Source organism: Perognathus longimembris, chromosome 15, assembly GCF_023159225.1.
Source record: "Perognathus longimembris pacificus isolate PPM17 chromosome 15, ASM2315922v1, whole genome shotgun sequence".
Classification (NCBI taxonomy): domain Eukaryota; kingdom Metazoa; phylum Chordata; class Mammalia; order Rodentia; family Heteromyidae; genus Perognathus; species Perognathus longimembris.
The window spans coordinates 17,937,132-17,950,532 of record NC_063175.1 but is presented as its reverse complement, the minus strand read 5'-3'; positions in this window follow the sequence as shown (position 1 = coordinate 17,950,532).

The window sequence follows — 13,401 nt, the reverse complement described above, 5'->3', positions numbered from 1 at the left end:
GCATTACAAACTGACAATGCCAAAGAGAGGCGTTAGAAACTGACAATGGCGGGATGAGCGGGGAACATTAGAAACCGACAATGGTGCATAGGGGGCATTGAAACCGGCAGGGGTGGCCCCACCTGGAGTCCGGATCCTGAAGGAATACTGTGTCCCGCGCGGTGCCTGCGGCCCCAGTGCCCAAGAGCAGTTCAGGTCCTGGGCCTCGAAGACATAACACACAAGGCCTCTGGAAACGACATGGCGGGGGGGGTGGAGGGTGGAGGGCCTGTGGGGAGACTTACCCCTGACCCTTCAACCCCAAAACCCCTGACCCTTCAACCCCATGTCCCCTGACCCGTCAACCCATGACCCCTGACCAGTTCAACCCCATGATTCCTGAACTTTCAACCCAATGACCCCTGAACCTTCAACATATGACCTGTGACCCCTGACCCTCGATCCCCCCCCACCCGGAACCTCAGTGCCTCACCCGGGTTTGTGAACCCCAGGCCTTTGGTCAGGGGCCTCCTGGCAACAGTGAGTGTAACCTCGAACTCGACTCCCTGGTACCACAGGAGATCCCAGAATTCGCAGCTACATTGTCCGACGGGGACCTTGGAGAGCGGGGGGTTCGGTGCCTTGACACAAACCGGAACACCTGGGAGATCCATTCGTCCATCCATGCCTCAACTTAGCCCCCGGAACACCAGGGAATGTGGGCCAGCCCACCCCTGCCTCAGTTTACCCCACAGCCCCCACCATTGGCCTCCCAGGGTGGGGCCTGGTGTCTCCGTCGTGCCTCGATTGCCCCAACTGTCCAGCAGTGTGACCGACCCCTTGTTCGGGTTCACAACGATGCACCAGGCCTCTGTGGTGGCCACACAGTGCAAGCTTAGCCTGTGGCTCCTGGAGTCGAAGGTCAGGCCCAGGTCAGGTGCAGGGTCAGGGGTCGCAGGGCCCAAGGTTGGGGGGGTCTCAGGGGTCAGGAGGGCGCGGGGAAGCTTCCAGAAGATGGTGTGGGAGTCTCTGGTTGGGTTGGGGGGGTCACAAGGAACAAAGGTGAGAAGTCAGGATCATCCATACAAGGGTACTGTGTTCGAATCCTCCCTTGGTCGGATGGAGGAACCAGAAAGGAGGTGAGTTACCCAGATGAGCTTCAGCCATGAGGACGAGGAGGAGGAGGAGGAGGAGGAGGAGGAGGGGGAGGAAGATGGAGGCTGCAGACCAGGGGAGGATCAGGGCAGGAGGCCTGGACCCGGAGAGCACTGTGGAGAGAGCAATGGGGATGGGTGGGTGGGGGGGTGGATGATTGGGTGGATGGGTGGAAGAGTGGGTGTATTGATCGGTGGGGGGGTGGATGGGTGGGTGGATCTATGGGTGGGTGGATGGGTGTATGGGTGGGTGGATGAATGATGGATGGGTAGATGGGTGGGTGCATGATTGGGTGGGTGGGTGGATGGTTGGGTGGGTGGGTGGATTGGTGGGTGGATGGATTGGTGGGTGGGTGGATAATTGGGTGGGTGGGTAGGTGTTGGGTGGGTGGGTGGGGGATGGGTGCTGGATCTTATCCTTCTCTCCTTCCCCCTCCCTCTCCTCCCTGGTGGCCCCGGGGGCTTTCACACTCACTGCAGGCCATTGGCACATTGGGTCGGGTGTGGGGCAGCCAGGGTGCCCGTCTCGGTTCCGGGGGTTTGGGCTGTCAGGTGTGGACCCCCAGGTGGGTGTCCTGGGGAGCTTGGTGCATCTGGGCCATGACGTTTCTGGGTTCCAGACAGGGAGTGGATGCCGCTTCCCATTTCTCGCTTCTCCTGGGGGTTTCCTGGCTCCTGGGCATCTCATTCTCCTTTCTCGGGGATGGGGAAGCCAAGGCGGCACCCCGGTGAGGACAGGCCTTGGGGCCTCGGGGGTGCGGGTGCCATGCACAGACAGACAGACAGACAGACCTTAGTCCTCCTTGGGTGGTGGTGCTGGGTGCTGAGTCCTCCTGGGTGGTGGTATTGTGTGCTGAGGCCTGGGTGGTGGTATTGAGTGCTGAGTCCTCCTTGGGTGGTGGTGCTGGGTGCTGAATCCTCCTTGTGTGGTGCTGGGTGTGTCTCCCAGACAGAGAGACACAGTCCAGTCGGAGGAATGGAGGGGCGGACAGAGGGACGGACATGTGGATTGGGAGACGGAAAAGGAGGGACGGGCAGACACACAGACAGACGGACAGACAGGACAACATAGAGACAGACAGGGAGACAGACAGACACACAAGAGATGGACAGACAGATGTACAGGGAGACAGACACATAGACAGACAGATGGATGGACAGATGCAGGGGGCCCTGCACCCCGGGCGCTCTCCTGACCAGCAGGAGAGGCAAGGAGGCGCGCCCCTTCCCGCCGAGGGTGAACCCAGAATAGGTAACAAGCGGCAAGTCGCCCGCACGCAGCCCAACCCAACCTTTATGCCACAGTTAGATGGTCAGTCGACTTGGGCAGAGTTCAAGACCGCTCTCTGTTTATTGGCGCGAACCCCATCTTAAGTATGGGCAATGGCAACAGGAAGTGGAGGGGTGTAACATACCTAGTCAGGGGCTACAATTGGCGGTTGGAGCTGTCAGTCAAGGGTGGAAGGCCATGGGACCTCCCTAAGGGGCGGCCTGAGTCTATGTCACTACCAGCAGGACCACCCCAGGTTACTGCCTAGAGCTGCCTTCCAGTTCCGGACCCTGAAGACAGGCGGGGTTAGCCAGGATCCCTCTCCCCGGAGGTGGTGCAACAGTCACACACCTCCAGGGCGTGCACAGTCGGGGCCAGGCGGTGCACCCCACATCTCGTCCTTTTCTGTTTAATAAGCTGGTGGATGTCCTACTCGAGAAAGCGCCTGTCTTAGGTCATCCCCCCTGAAGGATCTTACCTGTCATTGGCTGGCCATCCTAGCTCGTCGGGCCACCCTGCCTATGAGGCTTGCCAGCCCCAGCAAAGGAACAAGGCGGGAGGAGAGGGGTCTGTGCTCAAGAGGAGGCCCTGCTATTTCTGCCTCACGCCTGTGCACTCTGGTAGGCTGCACATCCTGGAAGGGGCCATGACCAATTTCATAGGGTTCTCAAATGGCTAAAGGCAGCATAATGCTGCCAAACCACCGTTGACTGGACAGCTCTGGCTCATTGCTTAAGAACTAGGGGAAGCCTATTTGCCCTAGCATGGTCAGGTGTAAATACAGAGGCTATATAAGCACAGAGGCAAATGCAAACACAGGTCATGAGGGTCTCTCCCACGAGGAGGAGAGGGTAAGGGAGCCACCAGCATTCCTTCCAGAGGGACCAGCCAACACAGCAAGCCTGCAGCTCCCAATGAACAGTACCCACACCTTGCTCCCTGTTGATCTTGCTAGCACCTGGCACTGGACCGTACATGGGGGGAATGGAGTGGATCGGGTGAGAGAACAGAAACACTTATTTCCTTGAAGCTTAAGAACATAATGGGAGGGCTGAAAGTGAGGAAGTGGGTGGATGGACCTTGAATAAACATTCAGAACCATCTAGTTCTCCTTTCTGTTACAACCTAAAGCCTGCAAGACCAGAGATCTGTCACACAACTCTCCTCTATCTTATTGGCACGAAAAGGGTCCGAGGACATGTTAGATTGTTGCAGAGCCACAAATGAAGTACTCATTTTCAATACTTGATGCACTTAGGGTACATTTGAAACCCATTTCCCTCTTCTACCTTTACGCTTCTATCTCCCTAACACGCCTGAAGCCAAGTTTATCATCAAATTGAGGAGGAAGATGAGAGCAGAGGAGGAGGAGAGCAGAGGAGGTAGAGAGCAGAGGAGGCAGAGAGCAGAGGAGGAGGAGAGGCGAAAAGGAGAGCAGAGGAGAGCAGTGGAAAGCAGAGGAGGAGAGCAGAGGAGCTCAGAGGAGTGCAGAGGAGAGGATTATTTTTGATTGTTTTGCTCCCAGCTGGGAGGAGAGCCACAGGCTGAGGATGGTCCTTGCCTGCGGGTCCCCGTGCTGAGCCCCATACAGGTCCCTCACCGCGCCTGCCTGTCACCTACTCTGCCAACTACTTGTGCAGCCGCCAGGACTGAACTTTGGAGGACTTGTCGCTACTCCTCTGGCCAGTTGTCTTGGCAGGAGGTAGAAGGTGGCCAGAGGACCCCCCCTACCATGCTGGTGAAGAAGCCTGTGGGGAAGGGAGCAGGGTGAAAGGCTGGATCTGAAGAACCCAGCCCTTCCAGGCAGCATTGCACCTGTGCCATGCCCCCGTGCACCACCCTGGCCACCCTCCTCTCCGGGGTGGCCATGATTTCGTGTCTGTAACTTGGGGTGAAAACCAACGACCTTCAGGAAAGGATCCTCACCCTGCTAAAATCTGCTAAAAGGGCACCCTCCGTTCCCCTGCTGCCGGAGAAGGCAGATCAGCTGAAGACCATAGTACTTGAGTAGAGCGACTTCTCGCTCAGGTGTGTGAGGCTGGGCCTTGCGCGAGGGGGAGTTGCATGTGGATAGAATTTTGCACAGGTTCAGTCAGTCTACAGGATCCACCCTTACTGGTTATACAGTTGATTTGGGATGTGTGAGCCTCTGTGGTATCTATTTATTCAAATACCTTCCTTGGTTTCTCTCCAAGTCTGTGTGGAGGATCTTCCCTCTGTCTTCCTTAAGGATTGCATGTTGCAATGGAAGTAGGGGCTTTGCCTGGCTGTTTAGTTTTGTGGAGTCTGGGCTGTCAGCATTCTCAGTTGTATGGAGAATATTCATTGTAATGCTCACATCTGTTTTTCATTTGATAAGGTTAGGCCTTATCAATAGAGAATGGTAAGCACTCTTAAAAGTGAAATAAGCCCATAGATTTAAAAATTCATTTAACTCGGAATTCTTTTCATATTAAATGTTTTAAAAATTGGAAAAAAAACTTTTCCTTTGTTTTTTTGGAGGGGGAGAGTTAACAGAGGTTGTGCTCAGATATTGATGAAGGGAGAATTGAAAGGGATTCCTTTAAAGATGACTTAGACTCCAGTAGGGAGAGGGTAGTTTTTCTGCCATTGGAGAGATGCAGTAGTTGCAGCCCGAATGTGATAAAGTATGTCTACAACATTGGCTGTTATTGATAGGACACACATTGCCATGAGCTGCATTGTTAGTGCCGGAGTTTTGCCTTTGTGTGCAGGGAGAGGGTGGTGATAGTTGAATAATGAAGAAAGGTATTACCCAAATCTATCAATCTATGTCAATGTTAAATTGATTTTTAAATTAAAAACAAAATTATGTCTTGAGTACTGTTAGCATTGCCTAAGATCCATTCACTTACATAAATACTGTTTGTGCAGGCTATCAAACATTATTAACTGCCACAGAGGAAGAGTCCTTGAAGAACTCACAGAACTGGGATACTACTGTTAGCTCTTAATATATCTTCTTTTCCTACAGGAATCCTACGAACACATGGCTAAACTAAGAATCACAAGAGAAACACCTTCTGAGTGCAACTGTCCAGCAGGTAAAAAATGAAACTTAACTAGGTTCCATCTAGAGGAGAGCATTTGCAAACAAAAGATCATATGCCTGTCATGTCTACCTGTAACAGTAACAGAGAAAGAATGCAAACCCAACTTGCTTTAAGAAAATCAACATGTCTCCCTTTGAAAGATGGTGAGTAAAGCCACAAATATTATTTTAAGCAGCATACCAGTGTCTGTGAGGGGAAAAAAAAAGAGCTAATCACCATGAAAAATATTGGCAAGGGGATATACAAATTTCTTAGTATCCCGGATTGAAAAGTCATCTTCAATTTTATTAAATAACTTCAGTGTTCGTGGTGAACCTGGTCTGAATAGCTGTGAAGCCCTGGTGTCTAATGTTATATTAGTGCAGAGTTTTTTGTGGTTATTATATTCGCAAGTGATCTGACCTGTAGGTAAAAATGAAGACTAAAGGAAATTAGTTCTTTATTTTGTTCTCAGTACCTTGCCAGAAATATTCTTCCATGTTGTCCATTTTTCTGTGTAGTTATAAGAAACCATAGTGACAGTGTGTATTAGAAGGATAGAGACGAAAGGGTAGTGAATGAGCACCCCCAACCCCCACCCCCGAATCATTAAATCTTCATTCAGAGACTTCTGAGCCTTGGTTGTTGTCTGTAGACCTAACAATTTAAAAGCTCTTGGAATATGGCCAGGGGAAGGCATTTAGTGGATACAATATTATATAAGGCATCAAAACTCCCATGAATCTCAAGATGATGTTTAGATAAACATGGTGAATGTATTTATGAACATTCTAGTTTCTTTCATCCTTATGCATGGAAAATGAGTCTTTTTCTCTCATATGGAAGAGCTCATTTCAATGTAGTCATGTGCTTCATAATGACACTTCAACCCAAGACAGGTCACAAATATAACAGTGGACCCCTAAGATTGTGTAACCTAGTGATGTCATAGCCAGCTTAGTTTGTGTGAGTGAGCTGTGTGATGTTTGCTCAGCAGTGGGATGGCAACAGCACAGCCCTTAGAATACGCCCCAGTTATGATTAAGCTGCAGGTGACTGTGAAAAACTTTGCGGCTGCTGTTCACTGCTGGCTCACGCCTGTAATCCTGGCTACTCAGTAGGTGGAGATCTGAGAATTGCTTTTCAAAGCCAGCATAGTCAGCAAAGTCTATGAGAATCTTATCTCCAACAAACTAAGAAAAAGCTGGAAAAGGCACTGTGGCTCAAGTGGTAGAACGCTAGCCTTGAGCACAGAGAGGCTCAGGGATAGCACCCAAGACCCTGAGTCCAAGCCCCGGGACTGGGGATAAAAAGGACTACTGCCTGTAATTTCTTATAGTTTGAGGTTGGTTTTTGTCTCATGATAACTAGTTCAGGCACAGTTTAGACTTTTCAATTTTCAGGTTATACAGCATAAAAGCTTTTAGTATTTGTATTTAATATTTGTATTTGGCCATCTTTGAGATATATTATTTTTCAGTGAATGCTTTTGATGAGAAGACAAAGCGTGGATGTTTGACATTGTGTGTTTCATCCTGAGTAGTTGAGAAAAACCTCAGAAGTAAGATATTCAAGGGAAGAACTTTTCCAGGACAGGAATGAAATCACAGCTGCCCCTGCCCCATAGAGATGATGTTAATTTCCCCGACAGTGGGTAGGGTAGGTATAGGACTTCACAAATCACACCTGGCAGGAAAGAGCATCTTTTGAATATACAAAAAAATCCAGTACACGGGCTGTGTGTATGTGGGGAACTTAAATTTAATTTGGAAGATTCATAACAAACTTGGTAAAATGTTGAAAAGTGACCACACTGAGTTCTATTTCCAGAGGAGATCCTATTGTTTTTATGATGCTTCATGTAGGCCAGTGATTGAACTCTTGTCATCTGGGAGAAAGCTATTATCCTTAAGAGATTGCTGTATATTCCCTGGGATGATTATTACAGACTTTGTTTTTCCATCTTGCTTTTTTGTGGGTCAGTCCTGGGCCTTGGACTCAGGGCCTGAGCACTGTCCCTGGCTTCTTCCCGCTCAATGCTAGCACTCTGCCACCTGAGCCACAGCGCCCCTTCTGGCCGTTTTCCATATATGTGGTGCTGGGGAATCGAACAGAGAGCTTCTTGCCACTAGGCCATATTCCCAGCCCTGTTTTTCCATCTTAATGTGATAAATGAATAATAAACAGCAATTCTCTTGGGTTGTTGTTTATTGGTTGCTCTATCACCTGCTTTCCTTCTTGCCACCACTAGAACTCTGCATTACATCAGTTTTTACCTGGCTCCTTGGGAGGGAACTCTGAAGGGGCACATTCAAACACACAGAACCAGATGGGGTTTTTGGTGAGTTACAGAAATAAACTCAGTTCTGCTTGTCCAATAACAAGACATCACCCAAACGCAGGCTTTGTGTTAAAAGTAAAAGATTCTGGAGAAAACCAGCTGATGCAGGATTATCTTAGGGAATGAGCTGGCTGGCCAAAAAGGCTTAGAAAGAAGATATGGCACTTCCCACCTGATTTGGCTGGAACCTCTGTTCGCCATGTGTGACTAAGACTTGTCACCCAGACATCTGTTTGCAGGACAGAGTGAGACAAGTGTGACCTCAACTCTGTTCCTGTGTACACATGCCCATCCATTCAAGTTGACACTCTTGATGCCAGGCTGAGTCTCAGAGCCAAGGCTCGGTAGCAAAGAAGCAAATTTGTGTTGTTTGTACTCACGGATGGCTTCTGCTAGAACTCAGGTCTTACTGGGGTTTTCCCAGGTAGCCTCTGTGGGAAGGCTTTGAGGACGATTTATTGAATGGCTTCTCACAGTAGGAGAGGCTCTTTGTGATTTACTTTCTATAACTAGGAGAGTTTTAAGTGCTAGCAATCTTAGGATTTTTCCCCTGGGCAGTGGGACTCCAGAGCTAGAAGCCTGATAAGGAATCCATAATGAGCTGGATATGTCTAGACTGCAATCTTAGAGCTGAAATCCTAGATATAATACTAAATAATGGTGTGACTGTGATCAAATGAATGCACTTCATTTTTTCACCAGGAAATAAAAAGACTAGAAATTCCTTCTCCTTTGTATGATTTAGGTAAATTGTTTGACATATTAATGTTTAGATCTTAAATATTACTTCTGTTTTTTTGTGTTGGTTTTTTTTTTTTGGTAAGTTTCTCAGAAAGACTAGGCAAATTCTCATACCACTAAACCTGCACCCACAGTTCACTAGTCTTTTTCTTACATTCCTTCCTCTGCTCCACAGAGGAACAAGTGGGAAATGTTGCAAAAGTTGCTCAGAACCTAAAGCTAATGTACATGGCGGTTAGTTAAACATCTGTACGTCATTTATAAAGATAATCTTGCATGTCAGTATCTCTTGGTGTTGTAGCAGTGGAATTTGGGGTTTTTCATGATACCTAGTTTTGTCTCCAAAGTGTTCACCAAAATGACAGGGGAAACAGACCATTTAGACTAAAGTATACCGGGTAGAAAGACTTGGATTTATTGGGCAAGGACTTAGTAAAGAGTGTCTTTACAGCTTCAATATGAGATGTTTACCAAAATGAGTGTCTTCTCCATCTGACTCGTAGACCTATTCAAATCAGATTTATTTATACAGTGATATTTATAACATAAAGTTGGACAGTCATTATTATATCATCTTTGTCCTCAGTAGAAAGGCATATTTACCTTTTTGGTAAGATCAAGAGACGCTCTAGAATACCAAAAGAAAATTTGCTTTTAAGAACCCCAAATAATTCATCAAAGCTATGTTTAGCAGATTTGCGTTAGCAATGGCAGAGACAAGGAAATAACAGCTGCTATTTGTGGCTTGATCCCTGTCATACCTGACTGTCTCTAAGAAAACTTGGCTCTTCACTATGTGTACAGAATTCTACTTCAGGTTGTGTTCTTTGGATATTCCATGAAGTATGCATAAAGCAGGCATATTTACAGAACGGTTTCTCTGTCCAGCCAATGAAGAACGATGGGAATGGATACACCATTCAAGTGATAAGAACTCATTCATCAGTACCATTTGCCTCCTCAGCCTATTAGGTGTTGAAAAGATATGTCCCGGCCATCCCAGAGGACCATGCACAGATCATCACAGACAGGATAAGAAGGTTCAAAAGGAGGTTTATTAGTGGGGCCATAGTTCCCATGGGAGAGGGAGCTACATGGTGTCTGCACGTTATCCAGGTGGCAGCTTCTCTCTCTGGGGGTAAAGGGGAAGTAGATAGGTAGTGAGTAGGAGTGGCTCATTAGGTATGGGTGGATCTGGGGGCTAGTGGGAGGAGCTGAGGACCTGAGGCTAAGGAAATGCAAACTGGTATAAGAACCTCTGTGGTGTCATCCATGAAGAATAGGAAATGAAGAAAGCCACCTTGGCTTTTTCATTAACATGTTACACAATCTTGTGCAAATCATTTCCACATATAGCTTTTTACAAACTGGTCATATCATTGTAAGTAAAAGCTGGGCAATAACGACTTAGCATCTTAGTCAATTCTCTACCTAGCATAAATTCTAAACAGTACCAGATTTTGGGATTTTTTTTTGGGGGGGGGGCAAATGAGGCAGGCTTGCCCTGTATCCTCATGGAGTTTCTAGTTCCATGAAGATGACACCAAATGTTAATTTGAAAAGGACTTTCCATGTGGGATAAGCAAAATCAAGAGGAGTACCTTTTTGAGCATATAACCTAAATCTATGAAATTTTTACAATATGGGAAGTTGTTTAAATGGTTTGGTGGTAGAGAAAGAAAACTATACTTATGTTTCAGAAATTCATAATAGAAGAAAATATGGCTCCTGAGAAAATCTGTAGGAATGGATACAAAGTTTGTTGGTTGCCTTTTGAATTTCTAAGAATTGATGGATAGGTAGATAAAGGTACACTGGTAGCTGATCTGCTGATATTCCAAATGAAAGAAACATGATATTTTTTTTCTTGGTCATGGGGCTTGAACTCTGGGCCTGGGCTCTGTCCCTGAGCTCTTCACCTCTACTCCCTGAGCCACTTTCTAAACATGATTTTTAATATAGAATGGACAGCCTGTTCTATATGATGGTAGTCTACTCTATTCTATGAATAGTGAGAATAAAGTTGAGAACTTCTTGTGTGGAGTGTTTAACAGCTACAGGTAAAAAGTGAGACTAGAAGACATCTGGTGGTGGCTCAGTTATAATTCTAGCTTCTTAGGAGATTGCAATCTGAAGGTTGGGATTCAAAGCCAGCTTAGGCAGGAACTTCAATGAGTCTCTCACCTTCAATAGCCACCAAAAAGCCAAAGTAGAGCTGTGGCTCAAGTGATAGAAAGCCAGCCTTGAGCGAAAAAGTTAAGGGGCAATGCCCAGGCCCTGAGGTCAAGCCCTAGTATGAGCATACACAGAAAGTAGATACTTCTTAAGGTATCCTCTATACTTATGAAATGACTATTTACAAAGTGGGAGTAAATGCCAACAAGCGCAAGTACCCCTCATTCCCAAGTGGGAGCAGTACAGATCCTGGTGATGGATTGAGGACGCCCCAGTATGGTGATGGACGTAAATGTTCATGCTTGCTTTGAGATAGAGCACTCTTCCCCCTGGTGTCAGAGCCTTTGTGTTCCTTTGCTAATCCAGTTGACTTGAGCATATAAAACTCCATGTCTTGCTGTATACACTTTCAATGATACAGAGAACAGAAACAGTTTTACCTTAAGAAACTTGAATAAGCAACTTGAGATGGTGAATGTTATGGAAATGAAAATGGCAGATATTCTCCACTTCCTGTGACACAGATCAGGGCACAGTGATGAGGGTGCCCCCAAGAATATCCCCAGTAAATCTTTCTCAGGCCTACTGAATCCAAAAGGCTGGACATGACATGCTCAGTGACTTTTCTGCTGAGAGTGGACAAGGACAAGTTGCCTTTTGAAGGGGTGTTCTTGTTTCTTCTCTTTTGTCTGCCTTGTTTACAAATGAAGAAGCTAATTCTTCCAATTCTTGCTCTGTGATGCTTGGCTTGGAACTTGAGGCCTTTTCCTTGCTTCATTTAAGCCACTCCTCCAGTTCCTTTTTTTTTTTTTTTTGGCTTTTGAGTTATCTTTGGATAGTCTTTTGGGCTGGCCAGCCCTCCCCTTCCTCTATCTCTTCCACCTTTCTCCCTTTTCCTCTGCCCTTTTCACTATTCTTCCCCTTTAACTCCTCCTCCCCTCCCTCCCCTGCTTTTCATTTGATCAGGTGATCTCAAGACTGTGCTCCTCCCTACCTCTGTTCCCCAGTATCTGGGAAACAGAAGTGTGCCGCGATGTCCGGCTTCCTTTCCCTTTCTCACTGTAGTAATTCCGTTGGTAATTATGTAAAAGGATACCAATACTACATGGAGTTTCAATTCACTGTAGCTTATTCAATGTGCCACAGTCTGCTCTGCTTCTGATTGCTTTGTAAGGGTGTAAAATCAACTCTGTGACATGACCCAAATGGAAGCCATCCAAGACCTATCATGAAAAACTGTTTGGGTGCCCTCCTTACCACGTTAGAGACTTTCTGGGGTGGTTTGGTGGAAGTGGAGAATGTGAAAACTGTTTATGGATGACTGAGCTGTAGGCTGAAACCTGAAACCCAGGATATGACTGGCTACACCTAGAAGCATTGCTACCTAACCTGGCTTGCCAAGATGGGTGAAGTTTGGTGGGGTGGTTTAAAGTGCCATGGAATTTCACAATGCCCCCATCCCTCCCCAATTTGTGTTAACAATGGTGATTCTTACGTGGAGATAGGAGGAACTGAGCTAAATAGGAGTTCACTGCTCCACCAGTTTCTTCCCAATTGAATTGCGAGCTATCCCTTGTCTTCTTTGGTGATGGACAAAATCAGTAGAGAAAGCAAATAGTTTCTCCAACCCATCAGCTCTAAGATACCTGAAATGCAGTCAATGTTGCACTTGTGTATAGTAGATAGAGCCACAGCCATGAACTTTGGGCTAGTATTCCAACAGCTAGAATAAGTGGAGTTAATACTGTCATTAAACTTACTGTGGAACTTCTTCCCCTCAACATTTGGAATTTCTATGAGTACAGGATAATTTGGAATTGCGATGACACTTCTGACGTCATTGCATCCAGAGATGTCACTGCCTCTTCAGTTGAAGGCCTTATTCTCTTCATGAATGGTAGTTGAAATGTATTCATTTCCCTTCATAATGTGTTCCTTACATTGATCACTAGATTCATGCAGTTTTTGTTATAAGGGCATACTTATAGGCTTTGACACCTAGAATGTAAAAAAAAAAATTATAATTACAATTTATAGGCATTCTGGTCTTCATTATGGACATGAAGCTTTAATTCTTTTATTTAAAATATATTCACACGTTTTAAAATACAATGATCATATTTACTCTAATTGAGTAAATTGTATCAAGCTCTAGCTTGTACATTATGGTATAACTGGGAGTCAGAATATATGTCTAGATAGTCTTCTTTGTTATCGGTTCCTCTCGCCTCTTCTCCCAATTTTCTCACCTCTTTTCCTCCTCTTCCTTCTCCCTTTTCTTCCCAAAGAGCTCAGTGTTCCTCACTGAACGTGAGGAACCTATTCCTTAATCTGTTAGCACTAGGAAGTTGGGGAAATGCACAATGTAACCCACTGTGATATCATACATCACAAACATCAGCATCTCTCACCCCATCCGTCTGCCTTAAAGTCTGAGATTTTTTTAAGCCTTTAAGTCATCCCAGTTTTTGACATGTTTCTGTGCATTTTTTCATTTTTATTTGTGCTTTTTTACTTTTTGGTGCCAGCACCAGGGCTTGTACTCAGGTCCTGAGTGCTATCCCTTAGCCTTTGCACTCAAGGATAGTGGTCTACCACTTGAACCACAGCTCTGTTTCCTGATTTTTTGGTGATTAATTATAGATAAGAGACTTTCTGGTGCATGCTTTCTTTGAACCTTGATTCTCA